At 52.4% G+C, this 23,122-nt stretch overlaps 1 pseudogene; it reads left to right on the top strand.

Annotated features, from left to right (window-relative positions):
* LOC119251237 (BOLA class I histocompatibility antigen, alpha chain BL3-7-like) overlaps window positions 1-2,368 on the top strand; it is a 44,806-nt pseudogene extending 42,438 nt beyond the window's left edge.
* Window positions 2,369-23,122: the final 20,754 nt, after the last annotated feature.

Raw genomic sequence — 23,122 nt, 5'->3', positions numbered from 1 at the left:
CCCCCACTCCGTGAGGTTTTTCTACACCGTGATGTGGCCCGGCCTGGCCTCGGGGAGCCCCGCTTCATCGCCGTTGGCTACGTGACGAGACACGCTTTGTTGCGGGCGGTTCGACAAGCGACTCCCTGGGGTCAGAGCGCGGAGCCGCGGGCGCCCTGGGCGGGGCAGGCTGGGGAAGGCGCAGTGGGACACGGAGACGCGGATCCTAAGGGAGCGCACACTGTAAGTCCCGAGCGCAGCTGGACTCCCTGCGCGGCCTCTACAACCAGAGCGGAGACCGGTGAGCTGGCGCGGGTCCGGGCCGGGTCAGCACCCCCATCCCCACGGACGGGGGGTCGCTCAGGGTCTCCCCCTCCAGGCTTCTCTGCAACCTGCCCGGAACAGCCCGCGGGACTTTCACCCCTTTCATTCTGTTTAGTTTATTCCCGGGGGGGGCGGGAGGTCGGGTGACCACGGGGTGATCACGGGTGGGACACGGGCCTGGGACAGGCTCTCAACCCTCCAGGGGATGTTTGGCTGAGAAGTGGGCCCGATGGGCGACTCCTCCGCGGGTACAATCAGCTCTATTACAAAGGCGCCGATTTCCTGGCCCTGAACGGGGACCTGCGCTCCTGGACCGCGGTGGACACGGCCGCTCAGATCACCCGGCGGCGAGTGGGAGGCCCAGGTGAGGCAGAGAAATTCAGGAACAATTTGGAGGACTGGTACTTGTGGTGGCTGCGCACATTCCTGGAGTACGGGAAGGAGACTCTGCAGCGCACGGGTAAGAGGGGCCTGGAGGCCTCCCGGTCCCCCCCTGCCTGGAGTCACTGCGGGAAATGAGTCCTCTCTCTAGTCCCGAGAGGGGGACTCCCCTGGGGTTCATGTTCTGCACTAGAGAGACTCCCAGAGACTCCGGCTTCTCCTGAAGAACAGTGAAGGGATCCAGTCTCTCCTGAGAAAGACAGACAGTCCCTGACATCACACGTCACCGGGTCCTTTTGACCAGGGGCCTGTTTGAGAACCACCAGTTTCTCTCTCAGTCTTGTTTCTGGTCTGAGAACATTTCCAGTTATGTGATTCCTGCTTTTTCTGTGTCATTCACCTCCCCCCACCCCTCGTGGGAAATAAAGTCTGTGTTCCACTCCTTAGAGACCTGCATCATCCTAGCCTGGGCTTTTATCCTGGTTCTAGAACTTTCTAAGAAATAAAGAATCTCATAGATCCCTGCCATTACCCTGCTTTTTACATTTTATGTTTCTTCCTTCCAAACTAGTTGTCCTGTCCATTCCGAGGATGGTCACATGAGGATACCTCATTGTCCATGGAGGAAACCCAAAATGTGAATTTTCTGATTTACCCCTCAGATTCCCCCAAAGACACATGTGACCCACCACCCCACCTCTGAGCATGACGTCACCCTGAGGTGCTGGGCCCTGGACTTCTATCCTGGGGACATCACCCTGACCTGGCAGTGAGAAGGGGAGGACCTGACCCAGGAGATGGAGCTGGTGGAGACCAGGCCTGGGGGGAGATGGAACCTTCCAGAAGTGGGCGGCTGTGGTGGTGCCTTCTGGAGAGGAGCAGAGATACACGTGCCACGTGCAGCATGAGGGGCTGCTGGAGCCCAGAGTCCTGAGATGGGGTAAGGAGGGAACATGGGCACTGAGCTTCTGCTTGGAGGAAACAGGACCCCTTCTGGGAAACCTCTAGTGGCTCAGGATGAGACCAGGGGCTCAGGGTCTCACTCTCCCTTCCCTTCCAGTGCCCCCTCCTCAGTCCTCCATCCCCACCGTGGGCATCATTGCTGGCCTGGTTCTCCTTGGAGCTGTGCTCACTGGAGCTGCGGTGGCTGCAGCTGTGATGTGGAGGAAGAAGCGCTCAGGTAGGGAAGGGAGTGGGGGAATCTTGTCCACTGAGGGCTTTCAAGTCCCAGGGAGAACTTGCCCTGCCTGGTTAATGGGATGTACCATCCACACACGTGTGTTGTCCAGAGGGCATTTGGTCCAGACACCCTCACCTCCTTTCTCCGTTTTTCCCAGTCCTGACCTGGGTCTTTACTCACAGTTCTGGAAACTTCCTTGCGGTGCAGGATTAGAAGATTCCTTTAGGCTTCTGACCTGACTCCTCCCTGGTCTCACATGATGTCTCTTCCCACAGGTGGAAAAGAAGGAATCTACACTCAGGCTGCAGGTCAGTGTGGATCAGGGATGGATCCCTGAGCCCCTGGGGACAGTGTAGATGTATTTAATGGGAGAGTCACCCCCATCAGTCCCTCCTGTGATCTCCTCTCTGACCAGTTTCTGTTTTGTTCTCCCCCAGGCAATGACAGTACCCAAGGCTCTGATGTGTCTCTCAGCCCCTAAAGTGTCCTTCAAAATAAATCTGATGGAAGGAATAAAATTATTCCTATTGTTTTCAGATTCCATTTAATTTTGCTGTTTGCTTTTATTTTTTTCACACTATCTCCAGAGCAGTGTCTGCAGGGTCCCGGCACAGAGGGGCTGTCAGCAGCCTGGAGGTGTGAGCAGGCCTGACTCTGACAGCCTACAGGGAGTGGGGCCCTGGAGCCCCAGAATCAGCCCCCAGGGCTGGTCCTCCAGGGCAGCACAGGCCTTGCTCTGCCCTCCTCTTGGCTCCTAACATTGGGGAGTTGAGGATGATGTTCTGGCTCAGGAAATGGGGGCCTCCTCCAAACATCTTTCCTTCATCAGCCTGAGTATGTGTGTTTGAGTCACACCAGCCCTGCACGGACAGGAAAAGGCCCAAAACGAGTAATTTACTTGTCAGTTATAGAGTCAACCCCTCTGCAGTTCTACCAGGAGAAAACAGAGACTCTCCCAGCCCCCAGCCAGAGCCCGTGTCACCCACACAGACCTTCTCCCGGCAGTGTCCCCAATGCTGCCCTGTCCTGGCCCCATCCTCTCTGGTACCCCCACCACTCCTTTTGGGCCCCATCCCCTAGTCCCCATTTTCATCCTCTGCTCCATTTCCAGGAGCCTCCCCGTCTTCCTAGCCATGCCCTGGGGGCTCTTCTCAACCCTCCTCTCCTTGTCCGTCCCTCATTCAAGGATGGTGAACTTTAAAATATATATTTATTTATTTTCTTACATAGTGGGTCATCTTTCTATAGTTATTGTTACCCTTAGGTGTGGTGCTCCCACCAATAATCCACCCACATACCACCTCCAGCTCTTCCCCAGTTGGATCATTTCCACTGCCTCCTGCTGCAAGACATGGCTCAATGGTCAGCTCACGGGCCTTGTCTTTTTCTAGAAAACTTGTCCTTTACCTGGGTGAGGTCCTAGGCTCCTGGGGAAATTGAAGTTTGATTCCCAGGAGGAGGTGCTTTCACCCCTGGAAGCAGAAACAAATTACAGACTCTGGAGTCAAAGGCTCCATTCCAAGACTCAAGGAATATTTGGAGGATCTTCCCATAATCTGGGAATCAGCTGGAAACCTGGTTCTATCCTTAGTCCATAGGACTCACTAGGAAGAAAGTTGGAGGACTTCTGACCTGACACTGGACTTGGGCGCCCCCTTGTGTGCAGATCCCTGTCCTGCCGCTGGGGGCCCAGGGAGCCTGGGGAGGGCCTGGCTGAGCAGGAGAAAGGGCGGCTCTGGGCTCCTGTGCTCAGCCCTGTGGCCACACGGGGGCGCTGCCGCGCTGCTCCGGATTCTGGTGGAGCCGCCAGGACGGGGCGGGGGCTGAGGTGGGCAGAGTTGGGGGTCCTGGAGGGCGGCGTCCTGGGGTGAGATGCTCTGTGAGGAGTCAGAGAAGCAGGGCTCAGAGGAGAGGAGACTCCGGAGCCTGCCCTGGGTGTGATGTTTCCAATCCCCCCCCCCCCCCAGAATCCCTACTCCAGCCCCAGGATAACGATAGCTGGGAAAACGGGAAAGTAGAAAAAAATTTCCTTCTCCAACCTATTAAATATTGAGGGCATTTAAAAAATAACATTTAAAGAATACTGTTAGACTTACAGAAAAGTTGCATAGGTAGTACAGGTCTTGTTTATCCCACACAAGTCTTGTTTATCCCATTTTCAGTGTTAACATCCTACATGAGTAAATTTTTTTTTTTTACAACTAATATAGCAATGTGGACATAATTACTAAACACCATGCTTTCATTAGTTTTTGCTAATGTGCATTTTATGCTCCCTAATCCCATCCAGTTTGCCTAGAAGGCAGTTTCTCAGACTTTCCTTGTTTTTATAACATTGACACTGGTGAGGAGTGATGTTTTGGAGAGGTGTTGGGGTCACAGATGGGGGTTCTTGGGTCACCTCTGAGAAGTTTCTCTAGAGTCCCCCTTTAAGTGGCTCGTGTGTGTATGCACACACACACAAACACACACGGAAAGAAGATGCTTGTGCAGACACAAGCAGGCAGGATGAGCTGCACCTGGAGTGGGCAGGTGTGTTAGCAGAAGCCTGCAGGTCCCAGGCGGCTGCCTTGGGAGCAGAGCTGAGTCTTCCCACAGTGCACTGGTTTAGTGTTCTAGTTGGGAGGGCTTCATTCCCTGTGCAATTGTTATCTATCTTTAATCACTTCTATGGTGTGACTAGGCTGATTTGTCAGGAGCAGTGATTCTCTGCAATGGCTCCATCCCCATATCCCAGCTCTGGTCTGCGCCTCCTTATACTTCCTATAGTGTCTGATACTTGCCATAGCAGTTGGCCCAAAGCGTTTTTCACTTCTATAGTGGGTTTAATGATGATGTTAATCACTTCTATCCCCTCCTCCAGTTTCTGGTCATGTGACCCCTCCATCCTGAATTTTCTACTCTTAGCCTCCATCACAGAGTCCTGCTCAGGAATATTGTCCCTTAATTTAGGTTTTGTTTTTTTTTTCTTTCTTTTTGAGACTGTTGGTTTGGGGACATAGACCACAGGGATGCAGGGTCATTCTCCACTCAACACAAAAAGGGCACATCATGTCCATCTGACTCATCACTGCTGGTGTTAACCTTCAACACCAGGCTGAGGCAGTTTCCCAGCTTTCTTCCTGCAAAACTTCTCTTTTTTCCATTTCTTTAGATATTGTAGTCTTTGAAGGGGTCTCAGTGTGGCCCTCAAGCATACGTGTCATTTCCAATGGGAATTTTTTTTTGCACATTTCCTAATTATTAGATTCTGGCTCACAGAAGACCCTGTGGGATGAGAAGTCACATCTACTTTGGTGTGATAATTGGTATCATTTAGGATTTGATAACAGCAATGCAGGTACATTTTTGGGAATCATTTTCTAGAATTTAGATTTGTATCATTTTCTGCTGTATCTTAAGGAACTGGAGGGAACGTGTCAGAGGAAGGCGGTGGTGTCCGTGCAGGTCCTTCCCTCACAGCCCGGCCCAAGGAGAGTCCCCGAGTGTCTCCTCAGGGGCCTCTGCTGCCTCCTCTAGTGAGCAGAGGACTCATGTCATGGAGGAGGGAGACCTGCCCTGTCACGTCTTCCCTCCTGGGGATGAATGTGGGGAGTGGGCCCCAAGCATGTGTGCATGTGTGCAGAGCCCCCAAGCATGTGTGCAGGGGTTCCCCGGACCCTTTTTGGCGGAAAGGACTTGATGAATAGCTAGAAGAGCACCAGAGCAGTATCTGCTCCTCTGCTGTGAGTCCAAGGTCTAAGCTCCAGGGACAGCTGTGGGGTCTCTCTCAGACGGGGCTGGTTCTAAGTGACTCACCTGGTGGCTTCCTTCGCCCAGCCTGGGCCTGCCTTAGGCCTTGTCCCTAGCTCAAGATGTTCACCTATTCTTGGATCTATGAGCAGGAAAGGCCCCTGTAGGGAAAGTGATATCAGGCTTTTCTGCCCTCCAACCACTAGGATTGATGATGGATCCTGCGGTCCTGAATTGCATGCCTGATGGCGGGCCCTTGGAGTGGGGGGTGGGCACGCGTAGGGACACCTGGGCTGAGACTGGCTTATAAGGGTGGTGTCCCGGGGACACCAGCAGAACAGCAAAGGAGAAAAGAATAGAAAGGAAATGAGAACGAGTAGAAGACAAGAGCAGAAGAGAGAAAGAGAAGCAGAAGAGAGAGAACGAGGCCACGATAGAATGCCAGAAAGTCCAGGAAAAGTGAAGATTCACCAGGGGCTGGGAGGCCTGCCAGCTCCCTGCCCCCACCACACCTGCCTGCCGTGTACCTGGTAAATCCCAATAAAAGCCTGAGAAAGTCACTGAGGGCTCCAGGACTCTCCTTTACCCATCTGCACAGGGTCTTAGAGATCCTGCTCTGTGCCTTCCTGCCGCTGCAGCCCCTTTCCCTGCACAACATGCGCACACGCCCATTTTCACTTGGGAGTTCGGGTGCCCATAGACCCTCTCAGCACCCAGGCTCCTTCTGTGAGGACATCCTGCACCATCAGGATCTGGACTGTGGCTGGAAATGGGAGATGATTAGGACCTGGAGCACCTGCCGGGGCTCCTACTGGCAGATCTGGGGACACGTGGGGAACACAGACCTCCCACACTGCCTGTGCCATCCTCCCTGTCCCTGCACCCTGACTCTGGGCCACCTCCCCACATCCATACCCACTTCTAAGCAGACATGCCCCTTATTTACTGCCACAGTCTCCAGTCTCCCCTTCCCATCAGGACACGCGCTCCACAAGCCAGCAAGTTGGGCTGTATTTAGTTCATTGAGGTTTCCTAGATGCAAAAACAGCCTGTCACACATCTGATGCAGCAATTAATTTATGAATGATCAGGGATCAGGTTAAAGCACCTCCCCATTGCAGAGACAGTGTCTTTACTAAGATAGCCTCAGACCACATTCTACACACACCTCCACTCTCAGAGATGTCAGTGTCCCCTCTGTTTTTATCACAAATACTGCTCCTTCCCCCCCACCCCCATCTTTTTCTCCCACACCAAACCTGCACACCACAGCTCACAAGAATATTTCTCCCTTTAGAAAAGAAGATCCTGGGCCTCCCTGGTGGCACAGGGGTTAAAGACACAGCACTATCAAGCTATCCACAGCCACTGCAGCACAAGTTCGGTGACCCACATGGCACTCCAGACCTCTCCTGTCTCGCCCGCTGCTCCCCTCAGCAGTGTATGTCAGTCAGTCTGCCTGTTCTGTTCCCCACTCTGTCTCTGGAGAATCCTCTCCCCGCCCCCTACCTCTGGCCTACACCCCAGTTCTTGTATGCATAAATAAATAAATCTTTAAAAAAAAAACTATTAAAAAAAAAGAAAAGAAGATCCTAAGTTTATGGGTCTTATTGTTAACCAGCAGTGAACATAGCTTAGATCTGGGATATCAGACCTGAGGGTGGGGAGAGGGGGCAGCTGCAGAGAAGACAGAAACCCAACAGGGACTGATCTAAGAAGAGGAATTATCTGATCCTCCTCTCTACTAATACCCAAATGGGGTCCTTTTAAATGGTGGGAAAAAGATGGAAATCTTTTCAAAAAGAGTCCCAAAACAGGGCCTCCCTGGTGGCACAGGGGTAAAAGACAGTGCTATCAAGCTATCACCAGCCACTGCAGCACAAGTTCAATCCCCAGCCGGCCAGGGAGCAAACCACATGGCGCAGCAGAGCTCTCCTGTCTTGCCCACTCTCCCCTCAGCGTGTATTTCAGTAGATCCTCCTGTTCTGCTCCCCACTCTTTCTGGTGAATCCTCTCACCCCCCACACCACTGGCTTATACCCCAGTAATTGTAATCATAAATAAATAAATTAAAAAAAAAAAACAACAGTCCCAAAGCTATTTGAGTCTGGACATTAATTTCTAACACCAGATACTCCTGTGAGCAGGGGCCGCCCTGTGCCATATGGGGACAATGACAGATGCTCCTGCTACTGTCAGAGACAGGGATGCCCAGAGGACATAAGCCCTCATCTGTAAACATGAAAAAGAACAGACATAAAGCAATAAAACCCAGGAAGTAAAATCATAAACACAGAGTATGAGGACTAGGGAACTAACTCTCACCTGAGCCTAGGCTGACTAGGCCCCATGCAACCTCCACCCACATTACTGGAGACAGGACAGGCCCAGGTGGGGTCTGAGTCTCTGTGATCACAGGCCCTGCTGGGACAGGTGCTGCTGAAGGACAAGGACAAAGGAGCAGAGAGATGACCCTGAGGAGTGACCACATCGAAGCCCACGACACATTGAGCACTGACTGGACACAGGCCCTGTCCCCCTCGGCTCCTCACAGCCTCTCCCGCCCCCACCTGCACAGACTCAGCCCAGCAAACCTGCAGCTGTGGCTGGTCCTCAGGACTCTATTTCCTCTCAAATATTTCTAATTAACCCATCAACCCCACATGATAAGGTAAAAAAATAATTTCATATGTGGATGGTTATTTTCAACAGGGAAGTAGACATTGTTCTCAGGAAAACACAAAGTGCAGGCAGGGGTGGAGTCAGTCCCACCTTTGCTGGAGCAGGAAGGTCACCAGGGAGAGACACAGGTCAGTGTGGGGAGGGGCATGGTGGGCAGGGCTGGGCCAGTCTCCCCACCTCCTCACATTACGCTGATATGAGCTCATATATAGATGAGCATATATATATATATATATATATATATATATATATATATAAGTAATGTTGGTTTACATCATTGTTGGAAGTGTAAGATGAGCCCCTTCAGGTGTTTTTAATACACCACACCCACCACCCAATCCCCCATAATCCACCACTGTGCTCCTCCACACTTTATTTTTGCTCTTCCCACTTCCCCTCTGGTAGCTGCAGTTCTAGTCAGATTTCAAGGGTTAGTTTTTTAGTTTGACTTTATCTGAGCTTTTGTTTGGTTTCTCTATATTCCGCATAGAAGTGACACAAGTAGTATTTGTCTTTCTCCCTCAGACTTAGTTTGCTTAGCATAATCCCTTCCAGCTCTGTGTTTGGCCTGAAGAAAATACACTGCTGAGGGGAGCAGCGGGCAAGACAGGAGAGGTCTGCTGTGCCATGTGGGTTGCTCCATTGCTGGCCAGAGATCAAACTCGTGCTGCAGAGGCTGTGGATTGATTCATAATATGGTTCTTAACACCTTGTGCCACCAGGGAGGTCCTGAGTTTATCTTCTTTGAACACTGAGTAGTATTCCACAGTGTAGACAGACCATATCTGTTTTGGGGAATTTGAGTTGTTTCCACAACTTGGCTACTGAAAATAGTGTTGTAATCAACATGGGAGTGCATGTCTCCCTTTAAATTATTCTTTTTATATTCTGGAAGTAGATGCTAAGGAGTGGAATTGCTGGATCACATGGCAGATCCATTTTTAATCTTTTTTTAAAAACTTTTTAAATTTATTTTTTTCTCTACATAGAAGAACTGGGGTGCAGGTCAGGGGTGCGGGGGTGAGATGCTTCACCAGAGAGAGTGGGGAGCAGAACAGGCAGACTGACTGAAATACACTGCTGAGGGGAGCAGTGGGCGAGACAGGAGAGGTCTGCGCCACGTCGGTTATCTCACTGGCCAGGGATTGAACTCAGGCCACAGCAGTGATAGCACTGAGACTTAACCCCTAGATCAACAGGGAGGCCCCATTTTTAATATTTGAGAAACCACCATTTCCTTTTCCATCGGAGCTGGACCAGTGTGCATTCCCACCAACAGTGTAGAACTTTTCCCTTTTCTCCACATCCTGTTTCTGTTCTTTTTGTTATGGGTCATTCTCACAGGTATGAGGTTGTATCTCATTGTGGATTAACTAGGGGATACTGAAGTCACAAAATGGGGATCAGAAGAAATCTGCATATCTTAGTCCATGCAAGGTAGCTATGTCACACTGTAAAGGAAAAATTATCAGGAACACATTCAGGTGAGGCACAAAAGTGTTGACATTCTCTCTTTTTTTTTAAAGATTTATTTCTTCATACAAGCACTGGGTACAGTCAGAAGCATGGGAGGGTGAGAGAATTCACCAGAGCCAGAGCAGGGAACAGAACAGGCAGAGTGATGAAATACACTGCTGAGGGGAGCAGCGGGCACGGCAGGAGAAGTCTGTCGCGCCATGTGGGACCCTCGCCAGTGGCCAGGGATCGAACTGGTGCTGCAGAGGCTGCGGGCAGCTTTGCAGCCCAGTGCTCAACCACTGCACCACCAGGGGAGGCCCATGTTGACATTCTCAATAGTCCACCACATCCTCAGAATGTCCCCCTCACAGCTTCCCCACAACCTGGCCCCATCCTCTTTGCTCCAGCCCCTCCCATTGCAGGCCTCCAGGGTCTGACCTATGCCTTGAGGCACAACAGGGCCCTGGGCACTGTCATGCCTGAGGTATAACAAAACAGAACCAGGTCAGGGGCCACAGGAGATGAGAATGAAGGAGGAACTGATGGGTCAGCTTATCCTATGGGCTCCATCTACACTATCCCAAGGGTCTGAGTAATCATAAACCTGATCCATTTACCTCCAGTCTGGGAGTAGCTTCCTCCTTTCCAACCTGTGGGAATAAAACATCATGTGAGACCATGGAGGGGTCAGGCCTTGAAGTCTTAAAGGAATCTCCTAATCTGGACCACGGGGACGTTTCCAGAACTGTGAATGAAGACCCAGGTCAGGACTGGGAAATATGACAAAAGGAGATCAAGGGAGACTGGGCTTACTGCCTCCTGGAGTCTGTCCCAGGCAGGAAACTCGCCCTCTGATATTTTCTGGGAATCAGGTCCCTATAACAAGAACTACCAATGAGAACAAGTTGATTCACTTTCACATGTGCTTTACAAAGACTAAGTGTTAGCAATCAGCTCCAGATTGGGCAACAGGTGTGTGGATGGTATTTCCATTAACCAGGTAGGGCAAGTTCTCCCTGGGACTTGAAAGTCCCCAGTGGACAAGATCCCCAATTCCCTTCCCTACCTGAGCTCTTTTTCCTCCACATCACAGCTGCAGTCACCGCAGCTCCAGTGAGCACAGCTCCAAGGAGAACCAGGCCAGCAATGAGGCCAAAGGTGGGGATGGAGGACTGAGGAGAGGGCACTGGAAGGGAAGGGAATGTAATGGGAGACCCCGTACTCCAGGCCTCAGTCTGATCCTTTGAAAGTCTCTAGAAGGGCTCCTGGTTCCCTTGAGAACAGGCTCTGTGCCCATGTCCCCCTCCTCACCCAATCTCACAGGACTTGGGGCTCCAGCAGCCCCTCATGCTGGCCATGACATGTGTATCTCTGCTCCTCTCCAGAAGGCACCACCACAGCTGCCCACTTCTGAAAGGTTCCAATCCCTCCCCCCCACCTCAACCCGGCCCCAGGCCTGGTCTCCACCAGCTCTGTGTCCTGGGTCAGGTCCTCCCCATCTCACTGCCAGGTCAGGGTGATGTCCGCAGGGTAGAAGCCCAGGGCCCAGCACCTCAGGGTGACCTCATGTTCAGAGATGGGGTGGTGGGTCACCTGTGCCCCTTGGGGGCCTGAGTGGGAAGAGTCGGAAATTTCATGCTTTTTGTTTCCTCCATGGACACTGAAGCAGCCTCATGACCATCCCCAGACTGCACAGACAACATGCTTGGAGGGAGGAGCACAAACCCCAGAAACCAGCCTGGTCTGGGAGTCCGGGAAAGCAGGTGAGAGCCCAGGGTGGGATGCAGGTCTCTGAGCATTTTGTTGCTGACTTGGGTGGAGGGTGATGACACAGACAGGCAGGAGTGAGATCTCCAAAAATGCTCTCTGACCAAAAAACAAGATCTCGAGAGAGAAACTCATTGTTCCTAAGATGGCTGCCGGCCAAAAGGATCCTGTGCAGGGTGATTTCAGGGGTGGTCTCCCCTCTTTCTCAGGAGAAACTGGATTCCTTAACTGTCCTTCAGAAAAAGTAGGAGCCCCTGGGCCAGTCTCCATCCCAGAGCTGGAAAACGTGGCCGACAGCTCCCTCTCTGGCCAGAAGGGGGCGCTTCCTCACCATGATTCCATTTCCCTGCGGGGTGCGCGCCTCAGGGAGATCAAAGGCCGCAGCCCTCTCACCTCTGAGCTGCGGCGCCTCCTTCCCCATCCCCAGGAGTCTGGGGGCCCCTCCCCGCACCCGCCCCCAGGCTGCTCCCGTCCTGCTCTGCCCGACCTTCCCCCTCCCCCTCGCGCCGGGGAGCTGAGCCGCGGGCCCGCCGGGTCCAGGCGCGCAGGTCCCCGCCCAGGGCGCGTCCCCGGCGCCGTCGTGGGGAGCTGGTCGTGCCCGCGGGGGAGGCGCCGTCGGGCCCCGCGGCGCAGCCCAGAGTCCTCTGGATCGTGGGAGACCCTGAGCCCGCCCTTCAGTCACCCCGAGGTCTCCCGCCCGCACCCGATCTCCCTCCCTGAATAATCCCAACTTAAATAAAACCTAAAGGGGGAAAGTCCCGCGGGCTCCTCCCTGGTCAAGGGGCCTGGCAGGGGCCACGGCCTCGGGGGTCACGGGGCCCCGAGACTCGGGGCGGGGGTGGGGCGGGAGCGGTGACCCGCCCCGGCCCGCGCTGCTCCCCGGCCCGGCTCTGGCTGCGGCGGCCGCGCGGGGCCTCCAGGAGCGCTTGGAGCCTCCGCGCCGAGTGTCTGCGGAGCCGCGTCTCCTCGCCCGACCTCCCGCCCCGCCCGCCCGCCCGGGGCCCGCGGCTCCGCGAGTGCCGATGACGTAGCCCCCGCGATGCACCGGGGCTCCCCGAGGCCGGGCGGGACATCACCATTTCTAACACCCTCAGAGAGGGGGAGCCTGGGGGCGGGGAGGGGTGAGAGCCCGGCGGACCCTCCTCCCGGGGCAGGTCCTGAGTCCCGGGGAGATGGGGCAGGGGAGAAAGTGTCCAGGAGGGAGGGAGCTCCAGAGACTGAACATGGGCAGCGGGTCCAGAAGGGGCAAGACTCAGGGGACAAAAGGAGGAGGCAGGTGGGGGGACAGAAAGGGACCAGGACTGAGGGGGCCACGGGGGTGACAGAGGGGCCTAAGGCAGCAGCTTCCTCTGCAGAAGCCTTTTCCCTCCACCCTGCACTCACCAGCCCAGGTGTCTGTCTGGGCCAGAGCCCTGGAGAGAAGCAGCAGGAGGAGGTTGGGGGCCCCATGACCAGCACTGCTGGGGTCTGGGGAGCTTCTGACTCCAGGCTGGTGGGTGGAGACTTACCTGGGCAGGCAGTGATGCTGACTGGTTCTCTGGGAACCTCCAGGCACTGGGGACTGAGAACTGGGGAGGAGTCACAAGTGTCCAGGGCCCAGCACAGGTGGTGGAGACAGAAGGGAGGCTAAGGGGGCAGTGGGGTATCCCCAACAGTAACCTTCCTGCCCTAGACACAGCCCTGGGGCCTGGAACTATGAGAACCAGACTAGGGACCTGGGGCTTTGCTCTGGCCCCTCCTCTCCTCACCCAAAGCTTCCTCACCCTGTCTCCATGACCCAGCACTGGGTCTGCGATTCTCAGTCATTTTCCTTCCCGGATCCGTGTCCAGTCTGACAAATTAGGGAGGACGCCAAGTATAATCTTGTTTAGGAGGTATCGCTCCCCATATTACCACACTGGGAATAAAGCGAGTTTGATCATGTAGCTGTTTATTTAGAATAATAGTAATAATCCAATGCTGTTAATAGAAATGTTCTTAGAAAATAAATAATTTCTGAATTAATCAGGGCAATGGGAAGAGTGGATCTTTCACGTTTTTTGTTTGCAGTTGTCTTTCTTGTCTGTCTCATTGTTTTTTCTTGTCTGTCTCATTAGAAGACAGTAGGATTTTCATGCTTCCTTCTGCATTTAGCTGTGGCTCTGGTTGAAGTCTATGAAAAAATGTATATACAGCCTCACACAAATACGTTGGAGTAGTGTTTTCACATAACTGTGAATATTCCACTTTGATACTAAATTAAATCTATACAGGTGGTTATTTTCTCCCAGGTTATTTGCAAAGTGAAACCTGAAACCATATCATTGAATATTTCTTATTCTGTTACATTTCCATAGCCCTCTCTTGCATAAAACTAACTGCAGTTAGTTTTAATGTGTGATTTTTTTAAAGTAATATATTGTTTCACAAAGTTATAAAGCTTTCAATGTTCATTACACTGGAATCAAATTAATTTAAAAAATTCATTTTATTTTTCACCACAAATCCAAAAAGTAAAAGTAGTACTGGAAGTTGTCAAGTGATAGATAGGACACAATTTTCCATGATTCTGGTTTTTTCTGAGCACTTATATTTGGTCAGAACAGGGAGAGCAGAGGGGTCTGCATGCCATGGGACCCTCACCAGTTCACAGCCCAATCAATTGTCAGTTGATTTTCTCAAAGGAGCACACACTCCTTTTCAGGACAATGTCTGCTAATTAACCAAATCAAATAGCCACAGATTTTGTCATTCATTCCTTCATGTGAGATGGTATTGCCTACAAAAAAAGAAAAGTAGTCTAATTCATCTCATGCAAATATGTTTCTTGGCACATAATAGCTGGGAACGCAGCAGGAGTGTTGTGTGTGCACTTGCGTGTCATCGCATCAGGTGCTGTAAAATGTGGATTTGAGGATGACAGAATAATGAAGATAATTTTTAATGCTTCAACCAAGACATTTGAAATGAAACTGCCTTGGAGTTGTGTTTCTGAGGTAAGTAGTTGTGAAGAATAACTGCAGTTAGTAATTTAAGCTCCATTTTTAGTAAGTTTTACCTCAGCAGATGGCAAAATAGTGAAAAAGCCAATGGTGTCTAAGTGACATTTTGAAAATAGTTTTTACCTTGTGGCTCCTGTGACAGGCTCTGGGTGACTTCAAGGATTCCACAACCACACTTTGAGAAATGCTTTTCTCAGTGAACCAGGGAGCATCTCCCAAGTGTTCTCTGCCTTTGTCTCCTCATCACTTCCCAGCATCCCTCTCCCTGGCTGGCTCCTGCCTCCCCAAGCTGCCTCCCCTGCAGACACAATGGGGAGCAGAGAGAGGACCCTGGAGACATGGAGCTTGCACTGTCAGAGATGGACACTGATGGACACTGACTTTAGTACACTTGTGTAAACCCGACCTGAGCCAAAGGCTGGGATCCGCCTATTCTGCTCCCTACTCTGTGTCTGGTGAATCCTCTTACCCTCTGCACCTCTGGCCTGTACCCCAGTTCTCGTATGCATAAATAAATAAAAAATGAATCTTAAAAACAAAGAAAAAAAATTACATGCAGCATCAAGTACAAGATCCATCTCAGACCCAGTAAACAGCAGAGGCTGGGGACCCAGTGGTGGTGTAGGTGAAACAAGACACATGGGGATTCAGTCAGCAGGAGTCAGGCTTTGTCGTCAAGTGAGTTTGATGTCAAACTAGAGCGGGTCAGTCCACCATTCAGCTGCCAGGCCAGAAAGTCTGGGCTGGTCTGCAGCCCCAGCCAGTAGTCAGGCACCACCTGGGAGACTCAAGGGATAGTTTAATCTAGCCCTTTGTTTAATTTCTCTATATCCATATCTAAGTGACGTTTTTGTCTTTCTCCTTTGGGCTTATTTCCATTAGCTCCGTCCATGTTGCCCCAGATGGCATGAGTTTATGTTTCTTGATGAGTAGTATTCTATTATCTATGTACCACCCCTTCCACAGCTCGGCTACTGTAAATTGTGCTGCAGTGATCAGGGGGTGCCAGTTTCCTTTGAAGTAGTGTAAGGTCCTCTGCTGGTGTGCTGGCACCTGCCGCCCTAAAGGGAGCTGAGTCTCTGAGAGCACCTGCTTACTCTGCACAGGGGGTTGCAGGAGGTTAGAAGTTCTGCAAATAGAACTTTTTTTTTTTTTTTTTATTTATATAAGCACGGGTACAGTCAGAAGCGCGGGAAGGTGAGAGAATTCACCAGAGCCAGAGCAGGAAGCAGAACAGGCAGAAGTACCCAAGTACATTGCTGAGGGGAGCAGTGGGTGGCAGGAGAGGTCTGTCCCGCCATGTGGGACCCTCGCCGGTGGCCAGGGATCCGGGGAACCGGCGCTGCAGAGGCTGCGGGCAGCAGAGGCTGCAGCAGCTTCACAGCCCAGCACTCAACCGCTGCGCCACCAGGGGAGGCCCCCAAGGTGGTTGTTTCCAGACTGAAGTCTCTTGCAATTGTGCACACCGTTGAGAACCACAGTGATGAGTCCCCTACTGGGCACTATCCTTCCATCGGCTCCAGCCTGTAGGCCCCTATCGTATGGGTACTGTAATGCTCCAGCCCTTGGTTTTGGCTTTGGGGCTTTTTGGCGGCTCTCTTATCTTAGAGCCCGGGCAGGTGGGTGCCACTGCGGCCTATCCTGGCATCCCATCCTCATGCCCCGTGAATACCCATTTCAGTTGGGATCCCAGCCGGTGTCAGAGACACCAAGGGTTAAAAGCTCTTTGTGAGTTGCTGGACAACACCAACAACAAACAGCTCTTTCAGACATGAGGCCCGGAGCCTTTGCTCCTTTCCGGTGATGTCAGACTGAGGACTGGAGGCCCAGTCTCTGACAGAGGTCTTCATCCTCTCTTCCTCCCGCAGAGGTTGGCTACTGGTGCTGCTTTTCTTCTTTCAGCTTCTGGTTCTCCTTTCTTCAGAGGCCAGGAACAGAGTCTTCCCCTTCTTTCTTTGAGGTTGGAACAGAGCCCCTCAGCTCCCTCTAACCCTGGCTTATATCACTCTTCAGGGTGTCCCAACATCAAGTCTGGTTGGACTATTTTTCTTTTTTGTGCAGAAGAACTGGGGTATTGGCCAAAGGTGTAGAGTGAGCAGAACAGGCAGACTGACTGAAACACACTGCTGAGGGGAGCAGCTGGCAAGGCAGGAGAGGTCTGCTGTGCCCTGTGGGTCAGATCCTGGCCAGGGATCAAACTCAGGCAGTAGTGGTGATGGTGCCGAGACTTAACCCCTAGGCCACCAGGGAGGCCCTGGACCATTTTTCATCCTTGACTGACTGGGCCACTTAGCACCAATCAGCTCATAGCTTGCACCTGATTGGTCCTGCCCATAACCCAGGAAGCATGCAGAAAAGGGCAGTTCTGAGGAGCAACTGCTACAACAGACTTGTGGTGGAGCAGCAGAGTGGAGACCACCGCTGCTGCTGGCTCCTGCCGCCAAGTCACCTCCCAGATCTGCACCACAGATGCGGGGGACAGGCACTGACCCCTCTTCCTGAGGCAGGCACTGTGGGACTTTGCCACCTGCCCAGGCCCCTTCCTTCACCACAGCAGAACTGCTTTCTAGTGCTCTCTGAAGTGAAGGATGCTGAGGCTCAGCCCTGTTCAGTGAAGCGCGACCCAGAGCCAAGTCTGGAACCAGGATGTCTCCACGTCTCTTTGTCTCTCCCCTACTGGCTCATGCCTCCAGCAGGGAGGTGACCTGCAGTCCCGAGGAACCCACCACTCCATGTCAGAGCCTAGGGCACAGGTGGTCACAGACCTGGCAGTACTGCAGGGTCCTCAGTGCCCCCCAGCCCTGAGTTGGAGCTATCTCTGTCCTGGCCTAAGGACCTCCCTCCCAGAGGCCTCCGAGCCCTTCCCAGCTAGCGCAGGCCTTACCAGCTCCTTCAGCTCTGCCAGCTTCTCCCGTAGCTGGCCGAGTTTCATGGCCAGCTCGCTCTTGGTGTGTTGCTCTGTTTGGAGCGAGCCAGTCACCTCCATGTTCTGATGGGCCAGGACAGACAGAAGTAACAATGAGACGCCACCCAATACAGCTGGAGACCCAGAGCTCAGTGTCCCCTTCCACATCAGGAAGAGGTCATCCCCCAGCCCAGGGCACCCCAGCCTCCTTACCTTCTTGCCAAGCGCTCTCTGGGCTCCGAATCTGATCATCTCCTGCACCCACCCTCTGCCCGGGACTCCCACGTCACCCGCTCTCCACGGGGATGAACACTGCCCACCTCTACACATCAGTCTCAAAGGCCACCCCTCCAGCCTCCAGACCCTTCAGAGCCAACTGCTCCCTCAGTTGCCACATCCCACCTTGCCGCCTAGCAAAGTGTCTGCTGCCAAGGCCCATGGGAGATGGTAAGTGTCCAGTTGATTTTTAAAAGACAACGGGCAAAATGTCCCAGTCACTCATCTCTGGTGAACCTCACGCACTTGCAGTTCTGCTACAAAACTCACCTTAGTCCTTGCACCTGTAACAAAAGCCCCCTTTCTCCTAAGCCTGCATTTCCCACTCCTAAGCTAAAATGAATTCATCACTTTGAAAAATCAACTGCATGTGGACTGTTGGTCTTTGCAGGACATGCCCAGAGGGCAAGCCCCGTGTTTGGGGCGGGGGTTTATTGAGGCTCTCCTAGTAGGACGGGCCCCTGAGCATTCACCCTGGAGGCTTGGAAGGCCCAAATCTCACACCCCTGCTCTGGAAGCTCTTCCCAAATGACCTTTCACCCTTCACGGTGTATTGTATCTTCTCCAAGATGATAAAGATGTGCGGGAAGGAAAACAACGATCAACCAAGCAGGTGAAATAGCAGACGTGGACACACCGAGGGTTAATGATGGCAACATAAAATCAGCCAGAGGCCAAGTACCCCAAGCAGACAAGCCTCGGGCATGCACGCTGGGAGAGGCCAAGCCAGAGAGGGGGTCTCGGCACAGCCTCACCTTCCTCCTGTCCAATGGGGGGAGCGCTACCCCATTGGAGCGGTTAAGGTCGGACACCAGCACCTGCAGAATGTCCTGAATCTACAGGAGGTGAAAAGAGAAAAACAAGGGCAAGGGGAGGAAGAGAAAAGCGGCTTAGAGAAGACAAAAAGGTCAGAGAAGAAAGAGAGAGCAGCTCTGGACGATGGATGCTAGAGACAAGGGTATGGATCCATACCACGGCCTGCGCCATCTTTCCAAACGGCCACTCACCACCTCGCCTGAGGCAGAAAGCAACATGAACCAAGAGATGATCAAAGCTACCAAATCAGTCTGGAAGACACTGATCTGGCCCAACAACTTCATCTTCCAGGTGAGGAAACTGAGGCCCGGGAGGGACGTGACTTTCCCTGGGATCACCCAGCAAGCAGGTGGCAAAGACGGACTCCCACCTCAGAGGTCACCTAATCCCGAGCACCCAGGGCTCATCTGTGCCGCCCTAAAGGGAGAGGGTGTCCTCACTGACTGGCTTCCCCTTGAGGCTGGGGATGAGGGAAATTGCCAGAGCAAGAAGTCCATAGCGACGCCCTGTACTGAAGGCTCACTGCGCACCAGGCCCCGCACGAAGGGATGAATGCACAATCCTCTCACGGATGCTGCCTAGATTTAAGTAGAGCTGTAGCACCCTGACTCACAGGTGGACAAAGAGCTTAAACAGTGTCGCCCCAAATCAGATCCCCAGCAGAGCTACGGAGAGGCCGCACTCAGACCCAGGGTTCTTACCCACTTCTTCCATGCTCTTCACCTCTCACTCAGCTGCCCCTGGAGCACCCCTCTCCCAGCCTGGCTGAGCAAGACTTACATCTTCAGATGACTTACAACCACTTCTCAGTGGTCTCTTGCAGGAGACCCCAAGATGTTTTTCCTTTGGTAGTCTCTCAACTGCGGAGAGGAAAAAGAGAGTTGAGGCTCACGAGAACGGCAAGCCCCTGTACTCACACCCCACTTTACAAGTTAGATTTGCCATCTGACGTCATGCCACCAACATCTCCACCAGGTGCTGTGAGTAGTCCCCCCGTCCCATCCTCCCAATGACAGAAGAAATGGACTGATAACTTGGTTTAAAGAAAAAATGTTTAGGAATTTTCACTCAGTCTTCAGACTCGAACTTCTGGGATGCCATGACTCAGTAGCTGCCAGCAGGCAGCGCTGCTCAAGCTCCTGCACCAGTGGATGCTGATGGCAGGAGGCAGTGAGGGGACAGCCAGGGGCACAGCCAGGCACATTTCAGAGCAATCTGTTACAATCTCACATATGTCTGCATACGTACATTAACACAGAAGGCTTTTTTTTCTCAGGAGACTCAAGCAGAATTGATGCTTCAGTCGCCTGTTTATCCTGTGGCGAGCAGAGCAACCCATGTTGAGACGACTGGGGGAAGATTCCCAACTGGGAAGGTCAGTTTGCTGGGATCTGATCCACAGAGGGTAAACAGATCACTCCAAAGAGCACTGATTGGGGGGCACTCTGGCCCCAGGGTCATAAGGAATTAGAATGTGAGATGGAGGAGTCAGACAAAAATTGGAAAGTCTCCGTGGAGAAGTAGAAACCCCGCAGAAAACCAAACTAAACAATTCTTCCCAGTGTCTCCCAGAGCAGTTGCCAGCGTTTCAAGTTTACTAGGGAAGCGTAGGCTTTGTAGGCGCTCAGTGTTTAAAGGTGGGGTACAGTACAGAGCAAGCGAGCCTGAACCCTCTCCCGGGGTCGGGTCCCATGGTCTTGGGTCCCCTTCAAGTTGGTAATCTGCAGCCACAAGAGAAACCTGAAAGGGGGTTAGTCCTGGGGGGCTGGGGCAACAAATCAAGCACCCAGCTCTTGATGTGACATAAGGATGGTTCCCAGGGATTGTGAGGGAACTACATTCCACCCCTTGCCCCTCCACGCACATTCACCTCTCCTCTTTGTCCTGGGCCAGCCCATTTATGAGAACCCCTTCTCTAGGTGCTGCTCCCTCATTACTGCTCTCTGGTCTGGCAGAGAGCCAAGGGGGTGGCTCAGGCCTGGTTATGAGGGTCTTCTGCAGGGATGCGAGAATGTGGGTGGAGAAGGAGTTGGTTAAAGGTGGTAGGAGACATTTCCTGAATGTGAGCCTGTGTGAATTTCAGGAGGCAAGGAGCAAAAAGAAAAAAAAAAGTAAAGTCATCATTAGTATTGGCCCCAAGAGTGGGAGGAGCCATGACACTATAGGATTTTGAAACCATGTCAGCGGGGAATTGGAGCCCCCAATTTCCCTTTCCATGTCTTTGCGTAGTTTCATGAAGGCTTCCACATTTTGTTCTACAATCTTTGATTCATTGATACAATAACAACATTCTTCCCTGAGGAACAGGCAGGTGCCCCCCTTGTTAGCCGTTAACAGGTCCAGAGCCCGCCGGTTTTGGAGCATGGCCTGTGCCAGGGAGGGGAGCTGTCTTTGTGATGATGCTAAAGACACAGAGGTTTTTTCTAAGGAGGGGTAGATACCTTTAACCGAAATGTTAGAAGTGCAGGAATGAAAGCCGACAAGGGCATCAGTTGGATAGCAGGGGTAGCTGTGATTGGAGTCCCATAGGGGGACTGAGAGTTGGGGAGTCTGGCAAGCAGCGTCTGTAATCTTGGTCATAGTGGTATTGAGATTAATTGGAGCTGCCGCCAGTAGAGGCCTCTGAAGGGAAGCACAGAGGAAACAAGAAAGGTATTAGATCCAAAAGTTATGTAGGAATAGTATAGCGTTTTGTATTTTACGAATCCAGGTTGAGGGTGTCTCAGTCTTTTCTGATGATGTTAGCTGATTTTGTAGGACTTGCTCTGAATGGAGGATGTCCTGGGAGACTTGGACTGTGGCATTTTGTGTCGGGACATAGTCCCTTGAGATGGGAAAATGTTGCCACTGGGTAGGAATGCCAGCCAGTGTACCCTGTGGCTTGGACTCCCTGTACCCAGCGTAGGTCCCAAGGACCTGAAATAGTATAGTTAACTTGATTCGTATTGAAACCCGTATTATGACAGATGGAGAGAACATTCGGCCTTTGTCTGGAAGGTGCACTGTACATGACGGGCAAGGGCACCCCCCATATTCTTTGTAGGTATTCTTGCAATGATCTAAGGTTTGATGGTAAAAGAAAGAAAACATGGTGTTCATAGTGTTGTTAATTGATGAAAGAGTTAGGGTGAGAGTGATGGGTGCTGTGCATCCGGCCTGTGGGCACTCTGCAGTACCCACCAAGTGGGTAGTCTCCGTGGATCCTGAGACAAAGGTCTCCCTAACTTTGAATTTCCACACATAGGACACTGAGCTAGGGGAGATTTTGACAAGAAATGCGCATCCTAGTAGGACCCAGGTTACAACATACATACTGTTTGTCTTCGGGCGCACGTTTGACCCGAGAGAGATGGTACCAGGAGGGGTCTCCCAGAGGTGTTACCACTATAGGCGTGGTGAGAATGACTGTGTGCGGACCAGTCCATGGAGGCTGCAGTGGCTTTGGCTGAAGCGATTTGAGCAGAACTTGGTCTCCTGGATGCAGTGGTGGGGAAGGTCAGTTGAGGAGGTCGAGATTCGGGCAGGACTGGGTAAGTACCGGTCTGCATGTTCCTGGAGCAGTTGCAGAGCTCTCAGGAGAGTTTAGTCAGGTGACCCTTGATTAGCTCATTGGCGCGCTCCACTTTCCCTGAGAATTGTGGGTGGTGGGGAATGTGAAGCTTCCAGGTGATACCCAGAGCTGCGGAGACCTGCTGAGTAATCTTTGAGATAAAAGCTGGACCATTGTCAGATAGGACAGATGTGGGGAGGCCAACGCATGGGATAATGTGGTTAAGAAGGGCCTCGGTTACCCCCTGAGCCGTTTCTCTAGCTGCGGGGAAGGGCTTGACCCAACCTGTTATTGTATCAACCGTTGTGAGCAGATATTTAACTTTTTTGTGAGTAGGGAGGTGAGTAAAATCAACCTGCCAATCCTGTCCGGGTAAGTGTCCACGCAGCTGGTGAGCTGCAGAAGAAGGAGGTTGGCGAATTCCCCCTTGAGGTGATCCACGAGCACCGGTTTGACGATGGGAACACAGCTGCCAGACTTTTGCATTCAAGGAGGGGTGGAAGAGCAGACTCAGGATTTGGCGTTCATTAGGTTCCTAAGTCGGAGTGATGGAGGGGACAGATAGAGAGAGAATAGGACCAGGATCTGCAGCAGAGTGAGTTGTGGGAGCCCTTGTTGCTGCATCAGCCTTGTTATTCCCTGTGGTCACGTAAGAATTGTCCGTGTGGTGTCCTTCACAGTGGATCATGGCGACTTCAGTTGGAAGCTGCAAGGCCGCTAGAAGCTTAAGGGCAAGTTTAACGTTCATGATGGGGGACCCCTGGGTGGAGAGGAACCCCCTTTCCTGCCAAATCGCAGCAGGACTGTGAGCCATAAGGAAGGCATATGTTGAATCCGTATAGATGGTGACTTTCTTATGGTTGCTGAGGGTCAGGGCCCCGGTAAGTGCTCTGAGTTCTGCCTTTCGGGAGGTGGTTCCCCCGGGCAGCTTTCCTGCCTCGATGACCTGATCGAGGGTAACCATGGCCTAGGCAGCCCTCCGCTGACCTCGCGCACCTTCGCAAGAGCTGCCGTCTACAGACAGAGTCCAGTAGGCATCTGACAAAGGGGAGTCGGCCAAACCCAGTCTGGAGGTTTGCATTTCGCCCAGG

This window comes from Talpa occidentalis, unplaced genomic scaffold (genome assembly GCF_014898055.3).
Source record: "Talpa occidentalis isolate TD23 unplaced genomic scaffold, MPIMG_talOcc4v2.1 talOcc4.2, whole genome shotgun sequence".
Classification (NCBI taxonomy): domain Eukaryota; kingdom Metazoa; phylum Chordata; class Mammalia; order Eulipotyphla; family Talpidae; genus Talpa; species Talpa occidentalis.
The sequence above is the reverse complement of the archived record's forward strand: the minus strand, read 5'-3'. Positions and strand labels throughout refer to the sequence as shown.